The sequence below is a fragment of the Syngnathus acus genome, chromosome 2, assembly GCF_901709675.1.
Source record: "Syngnathus acus chromosome 2, fSynAcu1.2, whole genome shotgun sequence".
Classification (NCBI taxonomy): Eukaryota; Metazoa; Chordata; class Actinopteri; order Syngnathiformes; family Syngnathidae; genus Syngnathus; species Syngnathus acus.
Genome location: NC_051088.1, coordinates 19,169,536 through 19,185,754, shown reverse-complemented (window position 1 = coordinate 19,185,754; position 16,219 = coordinate 19,169,536). Strand labels below are relative to the sequence as shown.

Genomic DNA, 16,219 nt, shown 5'->3' with positions numbered 1-16,219 from the left:
TGTGTGTGTGTGTGTGTGTGTGTGTGTGTGTGTGTGTGTGTGTGTGTGTGTGTGTGTGTGTGTGTGTGTGTGTGTGTGTGTGTGTGTGTGTGTGTGTGTGTGTGTGTGTGTGTGTGTGTGTGTGTGTGTGTGTGTGTGTGTGTGTGTGTGTGTGTGTGTGTGTGTGTGTGTGTGTGTGCGCGCGTGTGTGTGTGTGTGTGTGTGTGCGCGCGTGTGTGTGTGTGTGCGCGTGTGCGCGCGTGCGTGCGTGCGTGTGTGTATACATATATAGATATATATATATATATATATATATATATATATAATTCCAAGCTGAAATAATTTTATATGTATTCAGATTGTTCTGCAGCTTTTTAAACAACTCTAAAGTACCTTCTCTAAAATCTAGGACATGTCATGAAGAGCCGTAATAATTCATTTGAGCCTCCCAAAAATAATCAGGTTTTCAGCGAGTGATCCATACTTTGGGCCACTCCCATAAAGACTTCATTCCTTATGGACTTAATTCCTTATGGTCTGACACCACGCAACAGTATGGTTGCCACCTTTGCATTAGTATGCTAGTGGAGGAAAATGCCTACATCTGGCTAACTCCAAGATGTCACAGAAAGAAGGCCATTTATGAATGTTTTGTGCCAAAGCACTCTTTGTCTCTTCCTCCCCATTGGAATTCCGCACCATCACAGGATACAAAACTTTGAGCCCAAATCTGTCATTCAGGACAACCACCTCCTTTCCTCTCCCTCCCCACCAATCACACCCTCAAAATGTCTGTAGCACTCACACCATGGCATCCAGTGACCCTTTCTGTCATCAGCACCATCACCCCCAGTCCTGTGTCAGAGCAAGACCAATTTACTTTATCTGCTTGTCTCCACACTGCCTTTCGCTGAAATAATGCTGCCGTTTTGTTTCTATTCGACCCCTTGCCCTCCGATGAAGGGCATTATGAAAGGATTATACACGTCGGGTCAGGCCTGTGTCCTTACTCACTGTCTGTCATGGAAGGTCGTATTTTGGCCAGAATCAGACAGGAAATGAGGCATTTTCTGAACGCTCCATTGTCAGATTACTCGGGATCAGCTGCTCGTCTTCAAACGAAATGTCGATGCTCCCGCCGGCCAAGGATGGGTCCGTCTTTCAAGGGACGCCTGAAAATACGCAGTGCAGCGGGGGCTCCCTTTGCGAGAACGGCTGTAATTGAAGTGGAAATGACAAAAGGGACCCTGGAGTCCAAGCTGCCTGCCAGGACTGAGGAATCACACAGAGGAGGCAGCCGGCCTCTCCTGGGGTAGTAATGCGGGGAGGGCTGAATTTTCTCACCTTGACGTGCAATTAGACTGGAAGCATGAGGGGGAAAAAAAACGCTTCAACTTCCCATTTTGAATTTTCTGCCAGAGAAGTTTGGACACAAAGTGATTTCTTTTGCAAATTTGCACCCCTTTATTTTTTCCTCAAGCCAACCAACATTTCAATTAATAAGCAAAACAGCAACAACTTTGTTGCATTATGCTCAAGGCTAAAAAAAAATAAAAGGCTGTCCCTGAGATTAATTGAATGAACATGAAATGATAATTTCCCAGAAAGTGTCATGAAAGAGTTTTCCAAGAAAGAATGAGGCTATTGTCAGTGTAATGAATTGCTCATGCTCTTGGACAGTGGGGAGAAAACCTAGCAATAGAATACAAAATTTAGTGACAGCATTCAGCAGTAACTCTGGATTAACCACTGTTGCTAAAACGCCTTTAGTGTGTACATTAACCTTAATCCATATAATATCATTTGGAGTGTTCTGGCAGGAAATCCCCCAGGATCAAATGCAAGCCAACACAGTTTAGAGATTATAGCGGTATGAGACTGAATTTTTGAAGATAGTGTATTTCATGATGCGTGACTGACTCATCGTGCAGTAAATGCATCTAAGGGGTCAACCAGCATTACTTTTTGCCTTTTCAACATCCACAGCTTGTTAGCAAGCCTTTCTGTTTCCTGTGAAAGCTTACCAAGTCTGGGAACAAGTACAAGCACAGATCTTAATATTGATTCATGTGAAAGGGCTACCAGTTTGATACGCACTTCTGAAATAAAACATTTGCTCAAATACAAACTCAACTTTATTTTTATTGCAATTTAAAACAACCAATGCCGTACGTAAATAGTAAACACTATAAAACACAAAAAAAAACAGTATTTGTGTAAATTTCTGCCAGTCTTCATGTTTTTAAATGATCCCTTTGTCATTATTACTCTGAAATCACAATGTGCCATCACTGGTGAGCTCTTTTTAAAACAGGCTCACAGACTACTCATGAGGTCCCTGGGGGCTGCCTGATGCCCGCCGGCACTTCGTTGGTAGCGCCTGCAATAGACCTACCCTAAAGAGTTTTAGATAAAATGAATAAAGTTAAAGTGGCAAAGATGGAAGCGCAAAGCATTTCACATCTCTCTTTTTTGTACTGCATGTTTGAAACATTCAACTGAATTACATTACAAAATATTGACTGTGCATATTTAATCATGATAATTATAAGAAATTAACACAGAAGTGTTGGTCTTCATTAATCTTCTGATGTGAGGTTTTAAATATATACTACCCTCAAAATCACCCTGTTTAAAAATGTAATTAAAGACTGACTATGGTAAAAATGTGAAATATTCACAAATCATTCATATATTGCATCATTCCAGCTAAAAACCCTTGATCATAGATTCTTGTGCATAATCTGAGCAGAAAGAATAAAATCCACTTTTTCCTATTAATGAGGACACAAAACAATCTTGATCTTTTGGAAGCGTATTCTTATGAATATTATTAATATGCGCACTTACTGTCCTCAATATTTAGAAAATCATAAAACAATCTTAAATTAGTTTAATGATATAAAACGTTAATCATTGCAATTGAAATCAAAACAGAGACAGCTGTATTTCTGCTGTATGACATATTTTCTGTACCCTGACAAAGATAATTCAGTCAAATTAATTCAAATAACAGAGTATTTTCTTAATTAACAATTACACATGTCTCATCATTGGGCAGTGACATAGCTGCAAGCTGGTTTTTTTTTTTTTTTTTTTTTTTTTTTTTTTTTTTTTTTTGCAAGCTGTGCAAACATGAACATTGCAGTACACATGCTGCTTTTTCGGGACCCTCCATAGATGCATGATCTATCTATTTGTCCTATTCTGGGTTACGGCTAAACTGGAGTGCATTCCAGCTAGCATTGGGCTAGAGGGGAACAAATGTCTATGAGCAATTTAGTGTCTTCAATGAATTTACCATCCGTGGAGGAGGAAGACAGGGTGCTTTGAGAAAACACAATTGAGCAAGCACAATTGGGTTTAATTGAGCTGGTCAATGATATGTTTGCATGAAAAGAGAGCTACACCGGAAAGACAAGATGACAAAAGAGACCGATAATTTAATAGTGATAATTATAGGCTGCACCTGACCTATTGCTCAGAGTCAAGATCAGCAATTGATGGCTCGATGAATATGTGCAGACTGTTGAAAAATCTCAGATGGATGTCTATACTGGAATTTGCTCAGAACAAGTATTAGAGACTTGGGAAAATCTCAGCTGGATGTCAAAACCGCGATTTGCTCAGAACTAGTCTTACATGACCACTTAGTATTTCCTTTGACAAAGATGATTAAGTCATTAATACATTTTCTGCCAGAGCTTTGTTCATTTTCTCTTTTATTACACACAAAGTAAAGAGGTTGGAACAATACATTTCAATCTTGCAAACTTTCGGCTTGCAGGATGACGTGTCATCTTGAACAATTTGTCGGCTGTGCCAATTTTGAAGTTTAACCAGACAACACTTGGTTAAGTTAAAAAAAATCAAATATTTGTGATTATTTGTTAGTTGTAATTTTGTTGCGGGGTTGCAAAAAGCAGGAAGGCAATGACATAGTGGTACAAGCATTTTTTTTGGCAAAGATGGATCACAACACTTTCACTCAGTTATTTATTTTCACACTTGAGCAATTATAGTTATTACCTTTTAGGTAAAATAAATACATGTGGTTGCTTTAAACACATTTACAAAATGCTAGAAATATTTGCCCTTTGAAATTACAATAAAAATTCCATTTTTTGGGTTGTACAAAGACTCTGAAAGTGAGTTTGAGAGTGCAGTTGTCACTCAAACCAAAGTGAAAAGTTCCCTCTTCTGCTCCAAAGTGTTGACATTCCTCATATGTGAGTAAACAGGCTCTATTGACAACTGTGCTGGGAATATGGGGTCTGCTTGCCTACCCACTGAAGAATGAACATTTGCTTCACCAAAGACATTTCACAGCTTGCGGTAGGTCCCCATTTCCCTGTGACAACAGAAAGAATATCTCTCTGTTGATCAGCAAACCTGAAAAATAATGCCTTTTGCATCAAGCAATCGCCAGGGTCAGTTTTTCTCAGATCCCCTTTTAACACACTATGATGTGCTGTATAAACAAGCAAGCAGCTTGTTCGTTTCAACACTTGACAGCCTGTGTGTTTTCTGACTCATTTGCAGCAGAGATTTCAATTAATATTCCTCTGTGACTGACTGATATGCCAAATGACACAATTCCTCTGTTTTTTCCAATGCATCTGTGTGACAGACGCATAGATTCAGGTGGTCGTACTGTGTATTGAGGCGTCTGTCAAGAGTAAGCAGCACAGCATCCATGAAGGCTTTTGCATATTCACTTTGATGTCACCAATATGCCAAGGTGAGTCCAAAGCCCAAGGCAGCCACATGTTCAGACATTCTGAGCTGCTAATGAGACAGATATATTTTGGTTAACTATAAACGTGCATTTCTACTTTTGTATTTCCTTGTTGAAAATCCCCACTCAGTTTATTCATCAGAATCTTATTTTCCTTCTGCCCGTCCCACAAAACTCTCACTCTTTATCTATAATGCTATTGACTATAAAATGAAGTATGCCCTGAAACAGAGGTCATCAAACGAAAGCCAAGCTCTGGAAAATCATTATGTATCGCAAACATTGGAGATATGGGAAAATCCCCAACTCAAACGATGGATGAAAGACAACCAGTTTTTGAAATGCATTTTTGTACCGGTGTGGGATTCTTGACCCATTTCGAAAAGCCTTGCTCACAGTGAGCACTTGAGAATTGGAATATTACTTGCGGTCATAAATCAGCATAGTTCAAAGTACATAGCCTGCTGTTGGTGTGCTATCAAATAAAGCATTGGCGAGCTGTAAACCTGTGACGAACATTAGAACGAATTAGCTATTAGCGTATCTGGGGTAAAGGAGTGTAATGAATCATGTTTCTAACCAGTACTGCTGTTTGTCCAATGGAATTGCCTCTTTTTCCCACATCCCTGCTGTGTATGTTCATGTGTGGTGTGGTTTGAATTACAAACCCACACTGGCAGTCATTACTATGCAGCAGGCGACTGACGAGCTATTAGGCTCCTTTGCAGCATCGTAATTCTTCCTCTACTGATATTTAATAATAGAGCAAAAAGAATCTTTGTATCAAAATCAATAGAGTTTGAACAAAAAAATACATTTGAACATATTTGTAGAAATCTTTTCTCATATAATGACTTAAAGTAGACATGCTTATAAATCCTTCTTTTTGTATATTTTAATCCTTCAGTCGTGGTCTATATAAAATGGATCAGCAATGCTTTTATCTGAATTCATCGTTATTATCGCATCTCTTTTACCCATTTTCTAAGGAGCATGTGGAGGAAGTCGTTTTGGTGTGGTCTCTTTAAATACAAATGAGATACTTCACACCTCGCCCCCTCCAGGCTGCAAAGTGTGCACCTCTACTCTGGTCGGACATATTTGTAGTTTGTTAGCAGAGGTACATTTATCTTGCGGTGCACAAACCTTTTTGATTAATTAAAAGATATCAACAGCAGAGGACTAGTCCATCCAACTGTACATGTTGGAGCCAGAATCTGACCCAGAGCGAGAGGACAGTGAATAACATGAACCTGCAGAACCACAACTTCAGATGAACGTATCACAATGGTCACTGTCAGAAACTCGTGAGAAATAAAGATGGCGGATTTGCGAAACCTTTTGGCCATACCCAGGATCTTGTTCGGCAGTTCCGCTGCAAAGACTGTGACGTAATTATTTGAAATACGTAATAGGGAATGAATAAAATTGAACGGATTAAAAAAGATTTCCCAAACAGATTACAAAAGTATATCTGCAGCACCTGGAGGGATTAGATTAACATTTTCTACAATCCTGGGGACTCCAAGTGCACAATAAATCGAAAATAAACACCCTCTCATTACCCATACACAGGCTGATGTGTTATATGAATTATATTATGTAGTTCATTATAGCTGTTAATATAGTTGATTATAGCATTTTGTAAAACATCAGATAAATATTTTCTCGGCTGCTTTTTTCGATGAAGGTCAGTTGGAACCAAGCCCAGACGAGATTTTGTTTGTATATTTTTGTCCAAATGCAATAAATTAGAGGTTGCAGGCTGTAGGAGAGGCATTAGTAATGTATGTGTAACAACGTAAGACTGGTTCATTTTAGAGCGTGCAAGTGTACGAAAAAAATGCCCCATGATGGTGTAAATTGTATTTGCTTTTCTTCCTTTCTGGCAGTGAGCCATTAGTCTGATCAAATCTAATTGTCCATTTAGAGCACTCCAGCTTGATGGGTCTTACTAATTGGTCCCACATTAACAACCACAATTACTACTGCGGCCACAAGATAATGTGTTTTATAGAATTGCCAACCACCATATGAGTACCACAAATAAATGGAATTATTACTCAGTTGGTTGTATTTTTTGGAATAATTATCAAACTGATCATACCACATTAGGAACCCTTTCCGATTAAAATGAAACCCAAGCAAGTGCTGCAATAGCATAGCAGTGATTGGCATTCACTTTGCATATGTGCAGTATGATTAATTTAATCGAAAGTCTCCAAGTAATATGTTGACAATTACTGTGTATCATCTGATCAAGATATAGCTAATTAGAGCTCTGATTAGCTCATCCACACTCCTTGATTTAAAATGACTAACCAGTCGAAAGTGAAAGTGACCTGAAGCCCGCTGCACACTGAGTGATCCTGCCAAGTCAAGAACTCTTGGTTCTTTCTTACAACTACTATGATTCAATGAGCACTTGAGCAAATACCAATGAGCCTAATTAAACTTATAAACAGATTCTCAGTTACATCTTAACATTGACTGTATGGGAATTTTAATTAGGTGTTTAATGAGAGAAGCTTCTTGATGATTAAAGCCACGCTGCGATTGTCTATATCACATTGCATTGAGAGTTTCTTGTTATTTAGTAATGTACTTTACTGTGGACAAAAGGCCGGATTTACTTTTTCTTTTGCGAGAGTCCCTTGTTGTGTCCTTGGTTGGGCAATTTTAATCTTCAAATATTCTCCCATCAAGACCTCCGCCTGTAACGTGGAAGCAAGTGGGCAAACACCAAAGAGGGGTGACTCATTGAGTATTTCAGAACCTGCACATTGCTTTATCTAACACTTTTGATGGCGAGCATGTTTTTTATTCTGGATGAAATTAATTAAATAAGGAGATAGATGCATCTTTGGAGGTCCATAAATTAAAAAAGGAAATTAATAAATGGGGGCTCTACCCACTGTGCCCAACCTTTCTCGTGTCACCAACCAAGTGGTTAATTGAATCTACCTCTCATCAAGTCATCATTGTGTCATCTTGATGACTGTAGTTATTGTAATAGTGGGAGCCCTGCACTTTCAAAAAAAAAAAAAAAACCTCCATAAGCTGGTCTTTTAATTCTAGCCTCCGGCATCATGTTGAAAGTGGAATTGCTCTGTGCAGTTGTTGGCTCCCGATGATTTTCTCAAGTCAGAAACACCATGGTTAAAACACTTTAATAGCCTCTTACAACCGACTCTTACAACCTCCGAGCTCAACAAAGCATCGGTCACTCAGTCATTTTACATACATACATAATAGCTTAATGGGAGTTGATTGTGTTGTAATTGCATGGAAGTTTCACAGGGGTGCTGCACTTACAAGCCTCTATATTGCGTAAGAGGGAAAGTGCTTAAGTTGACACAACCATGCACGGAAAGTCAGAGTTGACCGGCACCTTTTATGAGTGCCTACTGCATCTGACAAGAAAGTGGATAATAGACAGACTTACGTGGATGGGAGAATCTGCGAAGTCAGAGAAGTGCGTAGCTATGTGTTTTTTATCTGACATTTTGAGCACAGGGGAGACTATGGCCCTAAATCAATTTATTGCTTTAATCTATTACTTACTGCAATCAATGCTTTTACATTGTGCAGTTTCAAATTTGAACATAGTGACACTAGTACCTGCGCCATTGCATAGCTGGGATTGTCACGGTATTCACAAAATCGCGACATGAAAAGTGTTTTGTCTTGGTATAAAATAATGAGAAATATGCTTAATTTGATGTTTTGGGTCATTTATATGTAGGTATATTGTTTAGCTGGGCTACTACAGCACTCTCTCCACTTTTCTGTTAGAGTGTACATGCACCAATTGGCTGTGTATACCATATAACCATGTGACCACATCACAAGAAATATACTGATGACTGACTGACTTGTCCACGTGACTAAAATGCTGCATTTGAATGTGGACGTCATGTGGACAAAAAAACAGCTACACTGCCTGTGAGTAGGTTATTTAAATGGTGTATGGTTAATGCCAGATAAAAAAGATGATAGAATTGAAATAATGTGAATTGCAGGACACATTGACCATTGACACTTCCAAACACACCTCATAGCCCCGAGGTATGCCTTTCTGAGCATTGCTTTGCAATCAATTGGGCACCCTTTGCACACCCGCCCGTCTCTATAGTCCTCTGCTTGGCACAGGCCATGTCATTAGCCGTGGGGCTGTCATCCTCACCTTTGACCTCAGATGAGAAGAGACAACCCGCCAAATTAAATACTCAGCGGAGAACAAGGATTACCATATATTGTTACTTGGCATTTGTCTACCTGTGTTGCCTTTAAGCGTGTTCCTGTGTCTGATTTTGTTTGTTTAAATTTTATGGACTTCTACAAAGGAATCAAAATAGACCAGGGCTGTCCAAACTTTTTGCAAAGAGTCTCAAACACTGTGAGGTAAAAATATGTTTGTTCTAGTTTGTACTTTTTGTCGGGTGGTTTCAATTGAATTCCTTAAAAACTTCCACCGTCTCTTATTTCAGAAAGTACCCTAGAGTGCGCCACAGGTCGGCTGCCATCTTCGGATGAAATATGAAATTTTTTTTCTTTTTTTGTACGAGTGTATTTTATCATGTGGCCAACAGTCCTGACAGGCCACACATGATTATTTTTTTTCTCCAGAGACTGCGGCCCGGTAAAAATCTGGCCCCCTGGGCCAGACCTCGGTATAGGCAGTATCTACTTCCTAATCACAAAATATGAATACTGTACTGTCAAAGTAGTGAACAGACAATTTTTCAGTCAAATGTTTTGTTGTTGTGAGCATACAATGAATAGTGCTGCAGCAATTACAGTTTTTTTGGATGCACACTACTGTTCAAAATACCGTTCGTTTTTTTTCCATGAAAACTAACAAGGGTTTTCAAGGGTTTTCTAATCATCATTAGACTTCTAACGCAATTAGCAAACACAATGGACCATTAGAACACTGAAGGGATGGTTGCTAGAAATGGAAATTTTAAAAAATAAGGACATCACACTTTTGAACGGTAGTGTATATGAATGCTAACACGCTAATACATTATTTGATGTTCACAAAAACCTGTGAGAAAACACATAGAAACTACTAAAGCCTTTTGAGAAGGACTTAGACAGTCACCTCTCCGCCCTACTGATACCAAGAACCTTCATGGAATACTTTTTGTCTTGCTACTTTAAAACCCCAAGCTTTCTCACAATAGTGCAATAATTATTGTGTTGTAAGTTTAATACCCTAATGAAACTCAATGGGGATGTTTGGATAATGTAACTAACATCCTATTCATATGATATTTTGCGATATTCCAAGGCTGACTGTGTGCATTGTTAGAGAGGAATTAGAATTCATGTTTTTCTGACTACCTCATCCTTTTACTACTCATTACCTGACCTGGCAGCTTATAATTTTCTCGTACATCTTTTATGTGGGCGAAACTAGACTGATTTTACAAAGGGTGTTAGTGGAGATTAGGGAAATATTGAGTCCTTTTAGTGACACTGTAACGCCCACATTTTCTTAATATGGTGTCGTGATTAAGAGAGCTTCTCTGATGTGCCACTGTTGTTGAAGCAGTATTTAATTTTTGCCTTTCCACACATGGCTAAAAAAAAAAAAATAAATCAGATTCCATCATTTTATGAAAACAACCATACCCCAGTAATTTTTTTGGAAAGTGCTGTTGCCCAAATGGAGGCCATTTTGCAACTAGTCAAATCCAGCTCACGAGACCAAAGCAATTTTTCAGCCTAATATTGTGAGGAAAAATTCCTGAAGTTTCCAGAGCACTTATTTCTGGCTTTGTGTGATCAGACTTCTACCACTCAAATAACAGGAATTGTCATCAATAGTGAAACTCTTGTGTACTTATGGACATATATTATTTCTGACTTGGGGTATCAGCCCAACATTATGCTCCAGTGTACAGGTGGCCACCAAAATGTCAGTCGTGTGAATGTAGCACATCAACCGGCCCCCCGACTCGCACAGACACAATTCTATAAGCAGGACTGAACAACAAATTAATTTTCAAGCAGATTTTTTTTTAATGTTCTTACCCTGACTATACCAGTTAACCTTTCTGCATCCCAGTAAGGAACTCCTCATTGACTGTGTCCCCTTGCAGCCACCGCAGAGGAGGCATATCATTAAGGTTCTCTTCCAACATGCACATATCATTTGCATATTTTGCCTTATAAGCCCTTTGTCACCATAGCAACACTCTCGAGAGTTGCTTTTTGACTTCATGGCCACGTAGTCCCACATATATAATGTATGACGTGTCCAACCAATGTATAGTTCACACATGCATCATTTGCATAGAAGCACTCCTATGTTTTATCCATTTTAAAGCCGGTATGGATAATGGATGGATGACTCGCAGGAAAAGCAAATTTAAGGTTATTACCTAATTTTTAAATACTCAATGTTGACTAGTTTGCTGCAGGGGTGAAGTAAAAATAATTGCTGAACCAAATTGAATGAGTAATGATCAAAGTCATCTTTCCACTACAGTTCGATTTGGAATGGTAAATTCTGATCTGGTTTATGTTTCAAATGGAAGGTGTGTTGGCAGGATTTTGATTGTTCCAACCAGCTACGTAAATTGCATGACATCTTAAAAAAATTACAGACTATTGAGGCCAGTTTAATAAAAGATGCAACTACTGAATTACTGTAATTTCTTGACTATAAACCGCACCCAAATATAAACCGCACCAGCTAAAATTAGGGGGAAATCCTGTTTTGCTCACATATAAGGTGCACTGGACTATACGCTTCGGGTGTTTTAATATTTAATTTCCATATATAAGAGAATATGAACAATCCATAGATAAACCGCAGAGTTCAAAGCTTGTGCAAAAAGTAGTCTCTTATAATATAATCTGGAAAATACGGTAAAAAAAAGATTTAGTTTGTCCTTGCATAGGCCACGTTATAACATAGGATAGTTATAGGAAAAATGTTGCGCACACACACGCATAAATTTGCTCATCTAATTTTTTTCCCATTTTTACTTGTGTATTATGTGGTCTAATTAAAAAAAAATTCAATATTACGCAGAGTAATTTTTCTGTGTTCAGGCGCATATTTCTTCATGTAAATAAGACTTATGTTGCCTTGCTAACAGCTTCAGCCCTCTACATTCCTGCTCCTCACTAAGAATCGTGATCGTGAGTGGATTTGTCCCAAAACGGGCCAAGCGAGGAACGAGGAAACGGCTGTAAATGAAAACAAACTTGTCTTACACAATGTTGTGTTTTGTATGAAATTGCATTCCCCAGGGAACAGGAAGCATTTTCCAAAGCAAGTGTTTTTCGGCACAGCGCTGTTTCACAACTCTCTCGCCTCAAACACACATCGAAGATAATCGGTGCATAACCCGGGCTTTTTTTTCTTCTTAGTTTTTGTGACATCATGCAAGAAGACTTAGTGTCTCATCAGGTCACACTTTGCTAGCCCACCAGCTATTTCTCAGAGCTGTCACACCTTCCTGATGTGAATACCAGTCCTCTGAGAATTGTGTCACACCTTTGCTACCAACCACAACTGCGGAAAAAGGGGCGAAATAAGGGCTAAAAGGTAGGATTGGGATTTGGCCTAAATGCACGACCGTCATGAGGCTCGTCAGCCCGTGAATATGCATAAATTAGTTAACAATTATTGTCAACATACCCTGATCCTAATTCCCAGGAGGGCAAGAAAAAAACTCCCATAACCCCAACTGGGGAAAATTGAGAAACCTTGAGAAGGTACCGCAGATGGGAGAATCCCCCTTCCAGGACAACCAGGCTGCAATAGATGCAGAGTGAGAAACATTGAACACACAATATAAAACAATCCAAAGAAAAAGTAAAGTAGATGTCCATAGTCAAAATGAAGAGCTGCAGGAAGATGCCCTCAGTTGTTATGGCAGTACCTGCGAGGAGGTGGTCCACCTCAGATCTCGTTCCGGTTAGTTGATGTGGAATCCAGACAACCATTTTCAGTTTGGGTATCATCGAACCCACTCCCCAGATTGCAGCCGAATCAAAAACAAACAAAAAACAAACGGGGCCAAGACAGTGAGTTTGGTTGTACATTATTCTACTATTTAACCATGTAGGCTACTGTACTCATTTTATTGTCAATCGATATTCATACACAAATTCGTCCAAGTCCTCATCTTCTGTATCTAAATTAAGTTGGGCAAGTTCGCCATGAAACATGCCAAGTTTCCAGCTTTCCAGAAAGCTTGAATTGTGCCTCGTAAGCATGTCTCTGTCGATGCCATTTCAGGGGATCCTAATGGTATTTGCTGTGCCTAAACCGATTTTTATTCATCAACGGCAGCGGAGGTATATACTCTACGTATTACATACAGTCCTCTGATCCGTTTCCCGTTTTAATGAACTCTGATTGCTTCATTGGGTCTACATGTTACGCCTACATATATATTGGGTGGCAGAAGCCACACATCTACAGATTTTGGAATTTGGTCCACACAAAAAGGCGCACCTTATTAAACGACATCTTCTGTTTTTGAGAAAATGAAAGGCTTTAAAGTGCGCATTATAGTGCAGAAAATACGGTAACTTGGAAATAGTGTTTTTACTTCCTCCCTCTTATATCCACCGGTCTGCATTTGTACTGTTCTTTAAGCATTCAGGCGTCAGGCGTCACATCAATGCTCCAGTGTTAATTTAGTTTGGTAAAAGTTGTGGTTCTCATTAATAACTTTTTGGAGAAGCAATAACAGTAATTATGTGATACAATCATGCCATGCCGCATTGCTTCCAAGCATCCCAGATGAGTGGAAGTGTACAGATCTTAAGAAATCACACAATTCCAAATGTATTGGGCTTGTGTCAAGTGGGCAAAGTACAGGACAGATTGCCCATTGTGAGGACCGCCTTTCGTGAGTGTTAATCCCCTCCAAATCTATACCCACTTCACCATTTCTGATTCGAGGAAAGGATATATCTGAATTTGAAGCTTAGTGAGCCCGATGGGTTGAATTATTTATTTACCAGGCTCGTACTGAGCAGCGTGGCCTCTGACCACACCACCTGCTGCCTGGAGATTGCAGCTTCACCTGTGGGTGCAAGCGGCATCAGGGGACAGGCAGTCCACAGAGGTTATCACGCCATCCATGCACAGAGGCGTGTTTGATGTGCACTTGGTGACTGCAGAGCAAGTGCACATAGAGATAACGTTCCCAATACGGTAATATTCGTTCATCTATCCAGCCACCATATTCATATATTTCTTTATTACTTTTTTAGGGTTTATTTTATCCTTCACACAGAAGATTTTCATTCTCTCCCGCTCTGAAGTATATCTAACCTTTTGTTGAATATCTGGCAGATTTATTGGAATTCCGGGATTTAAAAAGATAACGGGAACATGAATCAGATTAAAGCAAGGAAATGAATGATTTTTTTTATTCATGAAAGGAAGCTAAATTGTCTTACAACTGAAACGTTATTACATTATATTATTGATGTCTGTCAGTGATCATTACGGGGTTTTCTTGTCCATGTGTTTCCAAGTGCTGCATTTCAAAAGCTTACACTGTTATCTTGAGTAATGAGATGAATCCAGAAAATTCAGCTCTGATTACAAGCCACCAATGGCTAATTTAACCGTACCCTCGGCCGCCCACACCACTCATCATCAAGCCAAAATAATACACTTGTGAATTAGTGTTGCAGCATGAGGCATGAAGTTGTCCAACACAGATAACCTCCTCCCACACATCGACAACTTAGTTGTATTTTTTTTAATGACACGACTTGGAAGATCAAAATGATCAATTATCAAAAGCCAACTCCACACAGGATGGCCGGAGCTGGAATCGAACCCTGCACCTCTAATCTGTCATGCAGATTTTGCTAATCACCTTTCTGGTGATTATATTTATTATAGTAATTTGTCCCATTGTTTTATAACAGTAGAGTGGAAGTGCAAAACTACTCACTTGCTGATATTTCCCAAAATAAGCAGGCAACAAAAGTTGTACTTGGTTGTTTCATTTCTGACTTGATGGCCTTCACAGAGATCTTTATAAAGAAAACATTGAAAAATCAATTTCTGGTCATACGTCTTCTTTAAAGGCAAAGCTGTTTTACAAAGCATGTACATCATCAATTCTCGGCTGATGTTTAGTTTATTGCAAAGCGGTGGATGCATTTGTAGTTAGAACCTACGCGACCTGAATACAGCTGAGTTTCTGTATCGTGTGTGAAGACAGGTTGTGTTTTGAATGTCCGATGTAGCCCCCCCATGACAGTGTTCTGGAGATGCTGAGGCTGCCAGCTGCAGGAGCAGATATTTGCATATGTGTTGGCATGTGTGTGTGTCGGTGACAGAAACAAGCACCTGCTCAGGATCAAACGAGAAACTAGCAGTAGTTTGACAAAACTGCCGTGGTGGAAAAGTGTGAAGCACAGTATGAAGGTTTACTTGCTTCTTTAACCTCCCAATTTTGCAGACTTTTTGCATTGAGTAGAAAAAAAAATTTGGTTTTCACCCTTTGTTTTGCTTACACCATCTGGACAAAGTCCCCAGGCGGAAAGTGTTCATTTCAGAGAACAAATACCACAGTACATGTGACTCAAAGTACAAGAGTAGCTTTGAATAAACTGTGCCGAGGTTTTCATGCTTGCAGGTGTGTGCGTGTGCACGTGCGTGTGTGTGAGCGTATCAACCAAAAATGAGAAGAAAACCTGTGAGTTGGATTGTGATTACAGTGCTGTTGCCCAAGGTTGTGTATTATCTGGAGAGGCATAGTTGTCGGTCTATAAGAGGATGTGTTCAGCCTGTTCATGTCAGGCCTGCCTTCCTGCACCAAGATGGTGTCCCTGATAACTGCTTAATCCCTGAAAGCTAAACTGCCGTGCAGTCAGTGGGCAAAAGCCTTCTGTAGTCACATTTAAATAAGTGTTCAATTAAAAGGGAAGGTTCATAACCACCAGAATAGTTCAAATTGTCTATCTTAACACTCGTTATGTCACTGCAACTAATTTGGGTTAACAACAGGTCATTTTATCTTGTAATTCCAAGTATTGACACATGGATCTACTGCTGCTACAATATTGTTTAATGCCACACGTATTAGGTGAGCTAAACCTAAAATGGATTGTATCAAATGAGATCTAAAAGTTGCAATTTGAATTATTCTTTGTCATCGGCTTCTAGGCTTTTGCACCAGCCTGATTTAGTTGTTTGTTTCTGGAAGGGTTACACATTGCAGTTTTCTAAACTGTGTTTAAAAAACAGTGTGATTCATTTTGCTTTCATACAGATGATGTTGATCCGATTCCCGAGTGTCCAGCCACTACCGGTTCAAAGTCCAGATGAAAGATGAGTCGGTTTTGCCTCGAGAAAGGCATCTAGTATAAAAACAACTGCCAACTGCCAAACAAAATCACGCTTGACTTATTTCATTGTTCCAATTAGTATCGATCATGTCTTAGCTTGACCACTGTTTATTTTTCACTCAAACGCAACGCTGTCTTTTCATGTTGGTGTTGCAA

At 39.4% G+C, this 16,219-nt stretch overlaps 1 protein-coding gene across 2 annotated transcripts in view; it reads left to right on the top strand.

Moving 5' to 3' along the window:
• LOC119116984 (beta-1,3-galactosyltransferase 1-like) overlaps positions 1-16,219 on the top strand; it is a 55,253-nt gene that overhangs the window by 27,872 nt on the left and 11,162 nt on the right. The window contains exon 3 of one of the 2 annotated variants that reach the window (XM_037242869.1): positions 4,610-4,720. The exons of the other annotated variant lie outside the window; for it this stretch is intronic. The gene's annotated coding sequence lies outside the window, so the exon portion shown is untranslated. The remainder of the gene's footprint in view (positions 1-4,609; positions 4,721-16,219) is intronic. 2 annotated transcript variants of the gene reach the window in all.